The 16726-nt window shown below is 38.0% G+C and overlaps 1 gene segment (V, D, J or C); it reads right to left on the bottom strand.

The window, feature by feature from the left end:
• Positions 1-2642: 2642 nt before the first annotated feature.
• Positions 2643-16726, bottom strand: part of LOC311603265 (Ig heavy chain V region 3-like) — a 122407-nt gene continuing 108323 nt past the window's right edge. The window contains exon 2 of the V gene segment in view: positions 2643-2962.

Here is a 16726-nt window from a genome sequence, read left to right as displayed (position 1 = left end):
ACTTCATAGTCTTCCCTCTGATGTCTATGAATATTGCACTTTGGTTCACATATGGCTTGTCCTTTTATGTTTCCTCTTTGGGGGAACCATCTGTGATTAATTTTCCTTTTTGCTGATATTATTTGGGCTTAAGTTTTAGTCTATTTTAAATCCTAGCTACAAATACTGATCAAATATATAGTGGTGAAAGATTTTCTCCTGTATTATAGTAAACATTAAAAGTACTCAATACTTAATTAAAAGCATTCAAATGAAGCTAAATTAATTCTAACTTGAGATTCAATCTGGACCCAGGGAAGATGAATAGTATCTAGAAAGTGAATGACAGGAAATGCTGTCAACGTTTATACAGAGAAGCCTTTGTTTATTGTTGGTGGGAGGAGTAAATAGTATAAGTACTATGGAAATTAGTATGATGACTTCCAAAAGAACTAAACTTTAAAATGTAAAATGTATTAATTACTCAAAATAGTTATGAAAATGTATCTGCCTACATGTTCTTGAACTAATGAATGGATAATAGGAATGTAATAAATACACACACTGAAATTTACACTGCCAGTAGAGATAAATAAAAACAATTGTTAAAATTTTTTGTTTTATTATTTATTCACTTTACATCCAGATCATATACATCTCCCTTGGCTCTTTCAATTCTCAACCTCCATCCCTCTTCCTCCTTTTCCTCTCCCTCAGAAAAGGGGAGACCCCACTAGCACATCAGCTCCCATCAGGACTGAAGAAGTCCTCTTCCCTCATGGTCTGGAGAGACAGCTGTACCAGAGGGAATTAATAAAAATGCAGGAAATAGAATGCATGTCAGAGGAAGCTTCCATTTCCCTTACTAGGAGACCCACATGAAGACCAAGGTGCCTATCACTTATGTCTGTGAATAAAGCCTAGGTCTATTCTATGCATATTACTTCACTGGTACTTCATACTTCACAAGGCACTCTTAGCCATGGTGAGTGGGCTATATTGGTCTTCTTATGGATCACCTTTCACTTCTAGGTCTTTTTATCCTCCCCAATTTTTTCCATAAGACTTCCTAATCTTTGCTTAATATTTGACTATGAGTCTCAGCATCATATTTTAACAGCTCCTGGATAGCTATACTTGGCTTCTGTGTGCAAGCCTAGCATCATTATTAGTCCAGGGGTTGGGTGTCTTCTATGTGGTGGGTCTCAGGTTGGGCCAAGCATTGGTGTGACATTCCCTCTATTTTTGCTTTATCTTTATTCCTGCACAAATTGTAGGCAGGGTAAAGACAGAGTTGAAGCTTTTGTGGGTGGGTTGGTGTCCTGTTCCCTCTACGAGGAGTTGTGTCTAGTTAGACAGTGTTCTTTTCAGTCTCCATGACCCTTGCTATTAGAAGCCTCACCTAGAGTCCATCCATATCCTCCTAGAAGCCTACACTCTCTTCGATCTCCAGCTTGTCACAGAGATGCCCTAGCTATGGTTCTCTTCTCTCCAAAGGCCTTTTGTGGTTCTGCCCCTGTATTTTTGTGTAGAGTAACCCACACTTAGAAAGACATATTTTACATCTTCTCACTAATATAATTACCTTGGTTTCAAATTTTTTAGTTCCTTGGTTTAAATTAATATGATCATATATACTTCTGCATTTAAAAATTACTCAAAACAGGTATGCCCATCATAGTTTTGAAATAGTTTTTTTATATATGTATATACATATATCACATATACAATACACACATACATATTAAATGTATATAAATGATACATACTCCTTCAACCTTCTTCAACCACTTCCCAGAACCACCTCAAGTTCATCACTTTATGTCATTATGAAGTTGAGAGGCATTTGTGGGCTGTGGAAATCCAGCAGTTAGTGATCAGTGTACCTGTTAAATATGATGAAATCACATGTATACAGGTATAAAATGAAAAAGATGTAATAAAAGTGGTTAAGGAGAAACTAACCACAGTGTTGAAGGAGGAATGTATAAAGAAAATGATAACTTACCAAAATACTGCTCAGTGACCTTGAGATAAAGAAAATGCTGTCCTGTGAGTAGATTGGATGTACCTGGGTAAGTAACACAATGTGAAATAATTGTGTAACCTGAAGGCAAATACTGGCTGACCCAAGTTCCATGGAGCAAGAAGAGGAGAAAATCCTGGAATGGAGAGTGTTGTTCTGACTGCTGGAAGCTGAAATGAGTAGAGGAGGTGATAGTGGAAAAGCACTAGTCTCCATTTTCAGTACAGAGTATATAGTTGGGATCTACATTTCAAAATTGTTTGGTCAGTATGTATTAAGTATATGAACCAGAAAAATGATATGTAGCATGTTAATTGTCTAGCTTTCTGTTTCTATGCTGCATTCATGAATTAAACACAAGGTGATAACTTATTGATACACAAAATTGGTATTTGAAAATTTACATCATTTAAAAATCGAAATTAAACACTAGTTATACTGTAGAAACACAATCCTAATGTTTCCTGAATCAGCATCACCATATTGCCAGTTGTCCTTTAGGAAAGGTGACACTATAAGACACAGGAATACTCAGAATGACTATTTCTAAGTAAACATTCAGATTAATGGTCTCTGTCTTCTCAGTCCCCGGGCAGCTTTCTGCTCCTCCAGGGTTTCTGACACACTCAGGATGTGGTTACAACACTGTGTCTCTCGCACAGTAATAGACTGCAGAGTCTTCAGATGTCAGGCTGCTGAGCTCCATGTAGGCTGTGCTGGAGGATGTGTCTGCAGTCAGTGTGGCCTTGCCCTGGAACTTCTCATTGTAGCCACTACTATCAAATTCAGGATCAATATATCCAATCCACTCCAGGCCCTGTCCAGACCTCTGTTTCACCCAGTTCATAGCATAGCTGGTGAAGGTAAAGCCAGAAGCCTTGCAGGACAACTTCACTGAGGACCCAGGTCTCTCCACCTCAGCCCCAGACTGCTGCAGCTGGACCTGGGAGTGGACACCTGTAGAGAGAAAGGCAGAGTAGATGTCATTGTCACCTGAGTGTATGACCCCTCCTCTAGTCTGGAACTTGGTAGCCTCTTACCTGTAGCTGCTGCCACTAGGAAGAGAATGATCCAGCTCCATCCCATAGTTAGGTCCTGTGTACTCAGTTACTGTCTCGAGGACAATGATCATATGTTGTTGTGGGGTGTGCACATGCCTGTATTTACCACCACAGATTCATGTGATTTGCATATTCTTGAGCTTGGTACTTCCTAGATAAGACATATCATAGCTGAAGAGGTAGAAAGTAGAGTACACCTGGGTCACACAGCAGGAAGCTGAGTTCCAAATCTTGATCCTGTCTGGGAATAATCATCCCTGAGACCTGTGTAGATCTTGTGAATATGACATTCAGGCCTAATCTCTCAATTTAAAATAGAATCCTACCCTGAGACATCTACTGTTCTTGGTGACAAAATTGATTGGTGGTGGTTGTGATGAGGTAATTTTAACAGGAAATTTCAAAACTCCTATGTTATGAGAATTGATAATCTTTCATATACATAAAATTAATACTTGCTTTGCTATCAGGTTGCATGCTAAAATATTAAACAAATTATCAAGACTGAATATGTCTCAAAATATGTGCAATGAAATGGTTATTTATGTAAAACTATCTACAAACATGAAAATGTAGGAACAAGCTACATATCTGTCAACAAATGATTAGAAAAACATGGTATATTTGCAACATAGAAGAATTTTTCATCTTTAAGGAATAAGGAACTCACACCACTCCTAGGATGGATGTAATTGGTGCTAAGTACATTAAATAAATAAAGACCTTTTTCAAATACACAGGTTGTTTTAATCTGTAATTTGTAGTTCTTAGCTATTACATAGTAAGAAACAATAAATTCAATTAAATAATGAAATCAAAATGAACCACTCTACTCAAAAAATTGTCCAAATGGGAATGCTAGGGACAAGAAAAATATACATAGACATTATGGGGGAAATATGCACAGTGTATAATATACTTTTCTAGAAAATATAAACATTTATAAAATGGTTAGTCTTAAATTTAAATAATATTTTTGTATTTCTTTTTTGCAATTTTCACTCATGACTGCAATTTCTCCCTCTAAAATTTCTGATCTACTTTCTTTAGTTGCTATTATATCAATATGATTATATGCATTCATACACATCTATTAATATATACATATATTTCTCTTTAGTCTTTTAGTGTTGTGTATGCACAATTATAGTGATAAGTACTTCAAGTGATAGCTGAAACTATTTATAGAATAAGTATGATTATAAGCCTGCATACAAATATACAGGTAACCCAACTCAGTCACAAGAAAAGGAAAGCAAGCATATAGACAAGCAGATAGAAGTATGTTTATGTATGTTCAAAAATTTTTTAAATTACAAGTTTAGACTTTTTACTGGAATGTATATTCAACACACAGAAGAATGTGCATTATGAATCTCAGAATATCTTGTGCAAAGCAGAAGGTGACAAGGGTTGATGACAATGCACATATAAGGACTATTTGTCGGCTGAATGCAGATAAGAATTGGTGTGCACACTTAACAAACAGCAATAAGAATCACCATAACTTCTCACAATCAACTGATGAACTAAAATGTAACTCTTTGACATGTATTGATGAGACGTTATTATAACCAGATGCAAACATTGCTGGAACAATAAAAATAGTTGAGATAAGTAGTATATGCCATTATGAACTTAGGAGGTGTTTGTGAACTGTGGGAATCCAGGAGTTAGTTCACGGTGTAACTGTTGAATATGATAAAACCACATGTATACATGTATAAAATGATCAAAGATATAATAAAAATAGTTTTAAACACAATGTTGAAGAAGGAATGGATAAAGAAAATGATCATTCATCAAAATATTGTTATGTGGCCTTGAGATGTCCTGTGGGTGAAATTGAATGGACCTGGGTAAGTTACACTGAGACACATGAAGACAAATGCTGCATGACCTGAGCTCCATGGAGCATGAGAAGGAGGAAATTCTGGGCTGGAGACTTTTGTTCTGACTGCCAGAGGCTGTGGTAGGAAGAGGAAGTGACATTCAAAAGACACTCGTCTGCATTTTCAGTACAGAGTATATAGTTGGGTTCTACATTTCAAAATTGTTCACCCAGTGTATATCTTAAATATCTGAACCACTCAAAAATGAGATGTCATTAACAGTCAGCCTCTTAATTGCCTGGTCTCTTCTTCCATATATTATTCATAGATTAAACATGCGATAATAACTTATTGATATACAAATATGTTTCTGCCAATTTATGATGTTTAACAGCAAATGTATAAATAAATTGTGGATGTCTACTGTGTCTTTTCACTTTTAATTTATAATAATACTTGACTTCATCATATGTATTGGTGTCCTGCATACATGGGCATGCCCTCTTCTTATTTTTTAATTGAATTTAATTTTTTTCTTTTCTCTCAACTTCTCCCAGATAGTTACTGCCTACTTAAATACCTACTTTCATATTTTATCTCACTTAGAAAGAAAATAAGAAACAGAAACAAGACAAATAAAAAGTCCCATGAAGTTCATGTTTTATTGTCAAACTATCCTGATCATGGGGCCTTTCCTGAAGTAAAATTGATATACCCAGTGTCACTCAATGTAGAAAACTGACTTTCTCTAAGCAGCTATCAACCATGAATGGCTTCATTGCTCTGACTGTTAACTTGTGCCCACTTCCCCATCTCTGTGCTTGGATTTTGTCTGCCTTTATCTTCTGTAGATATTGTTCACGAAATCAGTGTCTGAGTACATAAGTAAATCTGACATGCTATGTCTGGAAAACACTGTACCTTGATGTTGTCCACAACCTGTGGTTCTTAAAACCCTTCTATAGACACTTCTGTGCTGATTTCGAAGCACTCAATACAGGGTGTGACACAGACATCCCATTTAGGAATGGACATGACAAAGACTCCACTCTCTGATGGTCATCCATTTGCAGGTTTCATTAAGCTACATTATACATAGTGAAGATATCAAGGCATAACTTTTTCGGGGAGGGGTGGATGGCTAACCTGTACTGACAATTTCGTATCCTCCCCTGTTCCTGTGATATGACCTCATCATTAAACAGCATCTTCCAACTTCCATAAGGAGATTCTTGTTGACCTTCCTTTAGTGCACACTCTGGAACATTACAGTTGATACAAAACTAATTTTTATGACCAGGTCTTGGTCCCCCAAACATTCTTGGGGCTCAGTTCGCAGTGTCTTTAATTTCCTGATGTCCATGAAAAGACCTGACACCTTTTTCCAACTTCCAAGTTGCTTGTATATTACTAAGTGAGAATCCTGCAGTCCCTTCAGGGTTTTGGGCTGTGGGAGTTTGAACTAGAATGTCCCTTCATTGGCTCATATCTTTGAATACTTGGTCCTCAGATGGAGGAGCTGTTTGGGAAGAATTATAAGGTGTGGGTTTGTTTGAGAAAGTGTGTCTATGTGGGAAGGATTGAGGATCTCATCATGCAATTTTCAGGGTGCTTCTACTTCCTGATCTTGAATCAAGCTGTGAAACCTCAGCTACTACCCCGGTGACCATGCCTTTGGTTTTCTTTCTTGGATTCTAACCCTCAGAAGCCACTACCCCAATTAAATGCTTTCTTTATGAGTTGTCTTGAATGTACTCTTTTATCACATCAGTAAAAAGTTGTTAAGGTATTCATTCTGTGGCTGCTGAAAAAATAAGCTGACTGTGTCTTTGTTAAGGTCCACCCAATAGACCAAATATTATCCATGATAGATTTAGTTAAAACTGAAAACTTTTTGTTAGAGATTTTCTAGGTGAGTAGACCTCACTTCCCATGAAGGGTAGCATGTTCTCAGATGCATATGATCAATCCCTTCCTGGTGGGGCAATTCCATCTTCAGGTCGTGTAGAAAACAGTAAACCACGCTTGGAATGTCTGTATCCCCACACACAGAGACTTTACTGAAATTTATAAAAATTCTCCTGGTGAACAGAGATGAATCTACTGGAGGGAAATATTGAATTACCCAAAGGAAGAGAGCATCAGATCTGAAACTGATGTTCAGAGTCCTCAGGGAGAGTAGGGAAAGTTTGAGATTGGATGGTTGATGGTCTTGCAATCTGGGCCTCATCTTCTTGTTAATTTTCTATCTAATATAAGTGCTACTCTAACCAAGAATGTCACCAAGGCTATGTCTTGGATTTGAGAAAATAGCAAGGTGACATCTCCATGAACTTCCTCATGTGATTTTAGTGATGAAGACTGAGACATTTATAATCTTAAAGCTGCTGTTTTGCATTTTCTTCATGTTAAACACTTCCTTGTGTTGTTACATAAAAACAGAAACATGTGAAATGTTTTGAGAATGTCAATTACCCCAAGAACAATAACTTAGAGACATTTTCTGGGAAACTAAGATGAAAGCCACCCTAGAGACCTGAAGAGGGTGCGCATTTATGTGTTTATAATTCCAGGGTTGCTTTGTGTTCTGCGCACCCCCTGGTGGTCCTGATGGGACTCACAGTGAATGTTTATGGGTTCACACTGTCAGTGTGTGTCTAGCACAGAAATAAGTGGTTGTATCCTCAAACCTCACTTCTCTCATTTGCAGGTACAGAGTGTACCGAATGTTGTTGGCATTGTCCTGGAGAAGGTAAATCTATCCTTCAGAGGCATTGCATAGTTTTCTAGCCATGACCTGATGCTCTGGAGAAGCTGGGAATTGTCAAGCTATTTAGATGCCTGGGATTAGATTTACAATCTGGTTGAACAAAATGAAACAGCAGAAGTGAATGAGGGCCATTTAAAGTGAGAAAGTGAATTATGTAAAATATAGGACATTCAGATATGAGTACAATTCATACAATCCTTAGAGAAGAGAAAAATTTTGAGGCCTGTGAGGTTTAACACTTCATATACACTGGATCTTACTCCTCTTGATTACCACCCTAATCCTAATCATGGCCCATGGATCAAGTCCATTCTGGAAAAAGTAAATTGCTATATATTAAGTCAGTTTCCTGGCTTCATGTCAGAAACTGTCAACTTCCGTGTTTGTAATATTTTGGTATTCTTCAGTTGCTAATTCATACTTTTATTTAGTTTCACTCTTTCCCAGAATCCACACAGGGAATTTGTTTTAATTAATTAATTAATTCACTTTTCAGTATGACCATAGTCCCTTCCCTTCTCTCCCCTCTGTCCCACCCTCATTTCCCAATACCTTTTCCTCTGAGAAGGGGAGACCCCATCATTTGTACTAACCCATGCTATCACATCAAGTGGTAGCAGGACTAAGTGAATTCTCTTCCATTCAAGCTGGAAAAGGCAGCTCAACTAGGGAAAAGGGATCTAAAGTCAGGCAAAATAGTCAGATTGTTCCAATTGTTCCTGCTCCAAATGTGATGAGACCCACATGAAGATCAAACTGCAGAACTGCTCCATATGTGCAGGCAGTCTAAGTCCAGCATATGTATGCTGTTTGGTTGGTGGTTCAGTCTCTGTGTTTCCCCATGTACTAGGTTAGTTTAGTCCATAGTCTTCTTGTGGTGTCCTTGACACCTTTGGTTCCCTCCAATCTTACTTCTGACTCTTCAAGATGCCCTGAACTCTGCATATTGTTTTGCTGCAGGTCTCTGTATCTGTTCCCATCATGTGCTGGGTAAACCCTCTCTGAAGACAGTTATTCTAGGCTCTTATCCGGAAGCATAGCAGAATATCACTAATAGTGTCAGGGGTTTGCTCTCCCATGGCATGGGTCTCAATTTTGGCCAGTCATTTTTTGGTGATTCCCTCAATTTCTAATCTATCTTTATCATGACGTCTGTTTCACATGTTCATTGTAAGTATTTTGAAATGGTACACATGATGAAAGACAAAGTACATGCATGTCAAGAACAAAATATAAATCAAATAGTATTGACTTTCTAGTATCTTAGTTTCCAACCATTTCTGCTGTTTTTCACTTCATTTCCATATTCACAGACTACTTTTGTTCCTTTCACTCTTTTTTCTAATCTTGTTTTCAATTCTGTGATTTCCTCAATAAATTGACATCCTCTTGTTGCTTCCACATTTATATATGCCCTTGTCTTTCCTCATCATGTGCACACACAATTTGAGCAAAACCTATATGGTGGGAACATATCTATGATCCAAGGAACCTTTGTCCCAAAACTTCTCTTGGAATACATTAAATTTTTCTCTGCCAACTTGTTTTATTCTAAGAATCCTTGAAATCAACACATGACTTTCACAGTGAGCAACACTGAACTACTTTTGCTTGTATACAACACAAGGAACTTGAATGTGTTTTATCATCAAAATTAAAGTTTAAAAATTCAGATATTGGTGAGCAGCTCAAAATATGCAAAACATGATCTACAGAAGAAGAAGAAGAAGAAGAAGAAGAAGAAAGAGGAAGAGGAGGAGTAGGAGGAAGAGGAGGAGGAGAAGAAAGAGGAGGAGGAGGAGGAGGAGAAGGAGGAGGAGGAGGAGGAGGATATTTTGGCTTTTGGCCTCTTCTAGGGTGTGAGCTGAGTACAAAGGCTATATCATTCTGGCACATTGGCAGAGTAGGGAGATCAGCTGGATGCTTTCTCCTCTTTTCTGAGCTAGTAGGTTTTCACCACAATATTGAAGTCTCAATTACTTATTGGTAATAAAATGATTTGGAGTTTCATTTTTTAAAAATAAGAATATTTTTCAAATGATGCAGCATTTTGTAATTCAAAATGCCTTTAGTTCATTGTTTAGAACACTCCAAGTCTTTTGTCTTTATTATGTGTTCCTGTACATTTCTTGGAGTGTACACATAAGTGAAGATGTATGTTAAGGAGAGAAGAGGGTGACAGGTCAACTGGAGGAGTAGTTAGGAAACGTTATGAGTTGACATTTTAGGGTTCCGGGAATAAATCTCAAGTCCTCTTTAATAGCAGAAAGTACTCTTCACAATTGAACAATGTCTTCATTTTAAGAAACCTCAGAGACATACATAAAATTGTGTTTACAGATGTTTTTATTATTTAAATAATACATTTACAATGAGACAGGTTAAATCCTGGCAACATTCAGCCTACCTCAAAAAGACAATGAACATCAAACAACCTCCTTATGGAGATGGTTTCAAATGTGGCAAAAAAAACCACTGGGCAAAATGTCCTCATTTCTACCACAGACATAATTCTGCCTAAAAATGAGCAAACTAGGATGCAGAAAAACTCAAAGGCCAAACTCTGGCAAGACAGGAAAGCAAGTCCTTAATAGTTCTTGCCTCATTAGTATGCCTATCAGATATATTTGTCCGGAAGTCTGAAGATGATGCTCCAACATTACAGAGAATTTTTTGTGTTTGCTCAGGGAACAGACCATCTTTGTCATCTTATTTGGGGTCATATGTGCTCAAGCTACACCCTATGTGGCACACAATCTCCTTCTGCTGCCCATCAATCAAGATCTAGACCTCTCAGTGACTTCTCCAGCACCATGTCTGCCAGAATGCTACTATGTTTCCAGCCATGATGATTATGAACTAAAACTCTGACATTGTAGACCAGACCCTTTTAAATTATTTATCAAGGCCAGTATGAGAAGAAGACCCAACGGCTTTAGAACTCATGGAATGTGGCCTACTGGTTAGTATAACCGTGATGTCTGTGTCTCAGACAGGCAGAGCCCTGAGGACCACGTTTCCTGAGGCTTTTATTCTACTATTGAGAATCACTTTGCATGTTGTTATTACAGCCTGCATAGTCTTCATAATTTATGAATTGTATGAAAACTCTAAGAGGGCTTACAGCCTATCAATGGGCAGTTTCATTGGCATTTATAATAAAAGTGCTTGATCATTTTAGACATTGCTTCTCTTCAGATTAATGATTCAACCACCACCATTGGAAACAACTTGGAGGTGTATATTCTTAGCAATGACTAGCTCCCTTGGAATGAATTTGGAGAAGTAGATTATTAATAACAGGTTAGGATGCTTTTATTTGTGGTGATGATGTAAGGAACAATTTGGGACTCAGAAAACCTCACTCTTAATAGTTGAGCTAAGGATTTTTTTGAGGTCAGGAAACAGGGACAATATCAGTTTAAATGGCACTATCTGACATAACTCACTAAAGCTGGCCTGTTGATCAAGGTGATTATTAATTTCTGGTGCCCATTTTTCCCTTGACTTCATGATATGATTTAATAAAAAAGTCTTAATTACTCGGTGGTCTCTTTGAGAATTATTATAATACTGCTTTTTAAGATAATTGATCATTTATTTGTAACTGCAAATTGTAGCCTGCCAGTAAGGGAAATTTGATGTGAAAATTATGTTTCTTGTTTACACTTTCTTAGTCTATAACAAGTTTATTATTATAAATGTATGTGGATTGTTAGGAACAGTTTGCTTTTCACCCATAGTACATAAAATATTTGATCATATAAGGGTATTGGGAAACTTTCTTTTCTCATTGTAATCTTTCATTTAAAGAATAATAGAATGTAACTATATTGTGATTTTTGGACTGGTTTAAAGATTTTTCTTGAATTCATAAGTTTTGGAAAAAATTAAGTTATTAGACTTTGCTCCATCCATAAGAATATGTGTATGTATATATGTGTATATATGTAAAATGGTTAGAGCTCACAAATTGTAGTTTTCTCCATTTAACCCAGTGTTTGTGTGTGTGTGTGTGTGTGTGTGTGTGTGTGTGTGTGTTTCCACTTTTTCTTTTTCTCCCTCACCAGCTACAATCAAAACCATATCTCAGAGGGTGGCTACAATCAGTACCATCCCAAGACACCAATACTACACTGTACATCATTTAACCCTGACATGGCAAAGCTAGTATTTGACAATACTTTTCTTTGTAATAGTTGCCACAGTCATAGAAATAGAACTTCACAGCTATAATACCCCAACTAGGATACATGAGAATGTGGAGTTTATTATTTTTAAATTTTTTTATTAATTTATTCAGATTATATCTCAATTGTTATCCCTTCACTTGTATCCTCCCATTCCTCCCTCTCTCCTTCCCTCTTACACTTTATTTCCCTCCCCTAGGTCTGTGACAGAGGGGACATCCTCCCCCACCATATGGTCACAGCCTATCAGGTCTCATCTTGGTAGCCTGTTATCCTTTCTCTGAGTGCCACCAGGTCTCTGAACCAAGGGGAACTGGTCAAATATGGGGCACCAAAGTTCATGTCAGAGTCAGTCCTCACTTTCCACATAACTGTGGAGAATATCCTGTCCATTGCCTAGATCCAAGTAGTGAGCCAATGCTTACTGCATGCATTTTGCTTGGTTGGCAGCAGTTCAGGTAGATGACACTGGGTTCAGATCTGCCCATCATGATGTTTTTTCTTGTAGGTTTCTAGGACCATCTGGGTCCTTCTATTTCCCCATTCTCCCATGCTTATCTCACCTAGAGTCCCAATAGGAGGTCCTCATTTATATCCAAATCTTCTGGTAAGTAAATACTTTCATGAGACATCCCTTTGGGGCTAGTGTCTAATTATAAGTGAGTACATACCATGTGAGTCTTTCTGTGTGTGGGTTAAATCACCGAGGATGATCAATTCTAGTTAAATCCATTTGTCTTCAAATTTCATGATTCCCTTGTTTTTAATAGCTGAGTAGTATTCCACAGTGTAAGTGTACCAGTTTCTTTATCCATTCTTCAACTGAGGAACATTTAGGTTTTTTTCAGGTTCTGGCTATTAAAAATAAGGCTGCTACGAACATGGTTGAGCATATGTCCTTGCTGAGTGGTGAAACATCTTTTGGGTATATTCCAAGGAGTGAAATAGCTGGATCTTGAGGTAGCCCTTCCCCAGTTTTCTGAGAAAGTGCCAGATTGATTTCCAAAATGGTTATACAGGTTTGCACTGCCAGCAGCAATAAAATATCTTAAAGCCTAGGCTGTTGGAGTTCTGTTCAGGACATCAAGGGACACAAATAGGAAAGGAGGAAATCAAAGTATTCCTATTCACAGATGATATGATAATGTACATAAGTGACCCTCAAAATTCCACCAGAGAACCCCTATAGCTGATAAACACCTTCAGCAAAGTGGCTAGATACAAAATTACCTAAAAAAAACCAGTAGCCTTCAGGTATACAAATGGCAAACATGCTGAGAAAGAAATTAGAGAAACTGCACTCTGCACCCTTCACAATAGCTACAAGCATCATAAATTATCTAGGAATAACTATAACAAAGCAAATGAAAGACTTGTTTGAAAAAAGACTTCAAATCTCTGAAGAAGGAGATTGAAGAAGATATTAGAAGATGTAAAGATCTCCCTTTTCCATGGATAGGGAGAATTAACATAGTAAAAATGGACACATTAACAAAAGCAATGTACAGATTCAATGTAATCCCTATCAAACACCTACACAAATTTTTAGGTGTATTTATTTTTATTTTTAATGTAATTCATTAATTTATTCATATTACATGTCAATTGTTATCCCATCCTTTGTATCCTTCCAATCATCCCTCCCTCTCATTTTCCCCTTACTCCCCTCCCCTATGACTGTGACTGAAGGGCCCCTTCTCCCCTTGTATATGGTCATAGGGTATCAAGTATCTTCTTGGTACCTTGATATCCTCCCTATGAGTGCCACCAGGGCTCCCCATCCAGGGGATGTGGTCAAATATGGGGCACCAGAGTTCACGTGAAAGTCCATCCCCACTCTCCACTCAACTGTGGAGAATGTCCTGTCCCTCGGCTAGATCTGAGTAGAGGTTCGAAGTTTACCTCATGTATTGTACTTGCTGAGGCCATAGTTTGAGCAGGATCCCTGGTCCCAGATCTGCTGATCATAATGTTCTTCTTGGAGGTTTCTAGGAATCTCTGGACCCTTCTATTTCCCCATTCTCCCATGCTTCTCTCACTTAGAGTCCCAATTGGATGTCGTCCCCTCTGTCCCACTTTCCTGCAAGTGAAGACTTTCATGGGACATATCCCTTGGGCTAATGTCCAGATATAAGTGAGTATATACCATGTGACTCTTTCTGCTTCTGTGTTAACTCACTCATTATTATTATTTCTAGTTCAATCCATTTGTCCAAAAATTTTGAGAATTCCTTGTTGTTAATAGCTGAGTAGTATTCTATTCTGTAAAGGCACCCCTGTTTCTTTATCCATTCTTCTACTGAGGGACACTTAGACTGTTTCCAGGTTCTGGCTATTATGAATAAGGCTGCTATGAACATGGTTGAGCAAATGTTCTTGTTGTGTGCTGGAGTATCTTCTGGGTATATTCCAAGGAGTGGAATAGCTGGGTCTTGAGGAAGCCCTATTCCCAGTTTTCTGAGATAGCACCAGATAGATTTCCAAGGTGGCTGTATTAGTTTGAATTGCCACCAGCAATGAAGGAGTATTCCTCTCTCTCCACATCCTCGCCAGCATGTGGTATCACTTGAATTTTTGATCTTAGCCATTCTGATATGAATAAGATGAAACCTCAGAGTTGTTTTGATTTGCATTTCCCTGATGACTAAGGAGGTTTAGCATTTCTTTAAGTGTTTCTTAGCCATTTGATATTCCTCTGTTGAGAATTTTCTGTTTATTTCCAAGCCTCATTTCTCAATTAGGTTATTTGGTTTGGTGGTGTTTAATTTCTTGAGTTCTTTATATAATTTGGATTTTAGACCTTTGTCAGATGTAGGGTTGGTGAAGATCTTTTGCCAGTCTGTAGGCTCTTGCTTTGTTCTCTTGACAATTTTTGAAGACATTGAAAAATTATTTCTCAATTTCATGTGGAAAAACAAAAAACCCAGACTAGCTAAAGCAATCCTATACAATAAATGATCCTCTGGAAGAATCTCCACTTCAGATGTTAAGCTGTACTATAGAACAACAGTAGTTAAACAGCATGTTACTGGCATAGCAACAGGCTGCTTGACCAATGGAGTTGAATTGAAGACCCAGAAATAAACCCACACACATTTGGATACTTGATTTTTGACTAAGAAGCCAAATCTATTCAAAGGAAAATGGATAGTATCTTCAACAAATGGTGCTAGTCTAGCTGTGTGTCTACATGTAGAAAGATGCAAGTACATCCATATTTATAACCATGCTCAGAACTCAAGTCCAAGTGGAGTAAAAGCCTCAACGTAAAACCAGACACAGTAAACCTGTTAGAAGAAAAAGTGTGGAAGAGTCTGGAATTCATTGGCACAGGAGACAACTTCCTCAATAGGACTCCAGCAACTCAGGCTCTAAAGGCCAACAATTATTACTTTTAATTTAATTTAATTTTGTAAAAATTTTCTCCTGACCTAAGCCTTTCCATATTCTCCACTACTTATTTATTCAGTCATATTCAACTGCTTTCTCTCATGAAGAGCAGAAAAACAGACATAGGAACAAAGCTTGCTCAAGATAATGCAATGAAGGTATGTACTGTCAAAACTATTCCTGAAGTAGTTGACATGCTTAGTGTCACTGAACTGTAGAAAACTGAGTTTCTCCCAATCCTATCGATAGTCACTTCACTGCTAAGAGTGTGGTTTGTGCACATGTACTCTTTTCCAGGTTTGGATTTTGTCTATCTTTAGCTTTCTACATGTCTTATTCATGCTGTCATCTCTGTGAGTTATGAGCACCTTCCATGTTGTGTCCTAAAAGCCCTCTTCCCTTGATGTTCTTACAATATTTCCAGTTACTCTTCTGTTTAAGGCCCTGAGTACTGAGCAGACAAGTGTGAGAAAGACATCCCATGTAGCAAAGATCAAGGCAATATCTTCCACTTTCTGTGGGATGTCCACTTGTGGGCTTTATATTAAACATCAAGGATACCGAAACAGAACTGTTGGGCCGCTGGATTTTCTGTTCCTGGTAAATGACTTTATCATAAAACAGAACACTCCATGTTTCATAAGTCATTCCTGTTGAAATTTGCATCTGTACACATCATGGACCATCAAATCTGACCCAAAATTACTTTTCATGAACAGACCTTGGTTACCTGTCCCAGTCTTCTTAGAGACAGTTAACAAAGACACTCATCCTGCTGCTCCAAAGAAGAACTGCCACCTTTGCTTCCAACCTCCTCCCTCCCTCCCTCTCTCTCTCTCTCTCTCTCTCTCTCTCTCTCTCTCTCTCTCTCTCTCTCATTGGATATTTGAGACAGGATTTCCCTGTGTTGCTTTGGCTGTACTGGATTCACTTTACAAGTCAAGTTGGCATTGAAGTCACAGAGATCCACCTGTCTCTGCCTCCCCCATTACTGGAATTAAAGGTGCATACACTATGCCTGGCTGTCTATACTTTTCTTAGTGGCAAAAATGTAGTTCCTTCAGGGGCTGTGGTTGTTGTGGTTTCAATGATCATGTGCCCCCCATTAGCTCATGTTTGTGAATACTTGTTCCTCAGTTGGTAGAACTGTTTGCTAATATTTAAGAAGTGTTGTTTGGTTGGAGGTACATCATGGGGGAAGACTCTGAAGTTTCTAAATACTCAAGCCATTTCAGGGTTTCTCTCTGCTTTCAGTATGTGGATCAAGCTGGGAGCTCTCAGCCGCTGCTCCAGCTGCCAAGTCCTTGATTAGCCATTGTCCAGTCTGAGGCTCTGAGGCTCTTAGGCTCTGAAGTTTTAAGCTGAATTAAATGCTCTTCTTAAAAGTTGCCTTGGTCATAGTGTTTTATCACAGCAATAGAAAAGTAACTAAAATAGATATTTTTAGTTTCTCATACAGTGAAGGAAACTCACCAGCG

This window comes from Acomys minous (assembly GCF_964271855.1).
Source record: "Acomys minous genome assembly, chromosome: 8".
Taxonomy (NCBI): domain Eukaryota; kingdom Metazoa; phylum Chordata; class Mammalia; order Rodentia; family Muridae; genus Acomys; species Acomys minous.
The sequence above is the reverse complement of the archived record's forward strand: the minus strand, read 5'-3'. Positions and strand labels throughout refer to the sequence as shown.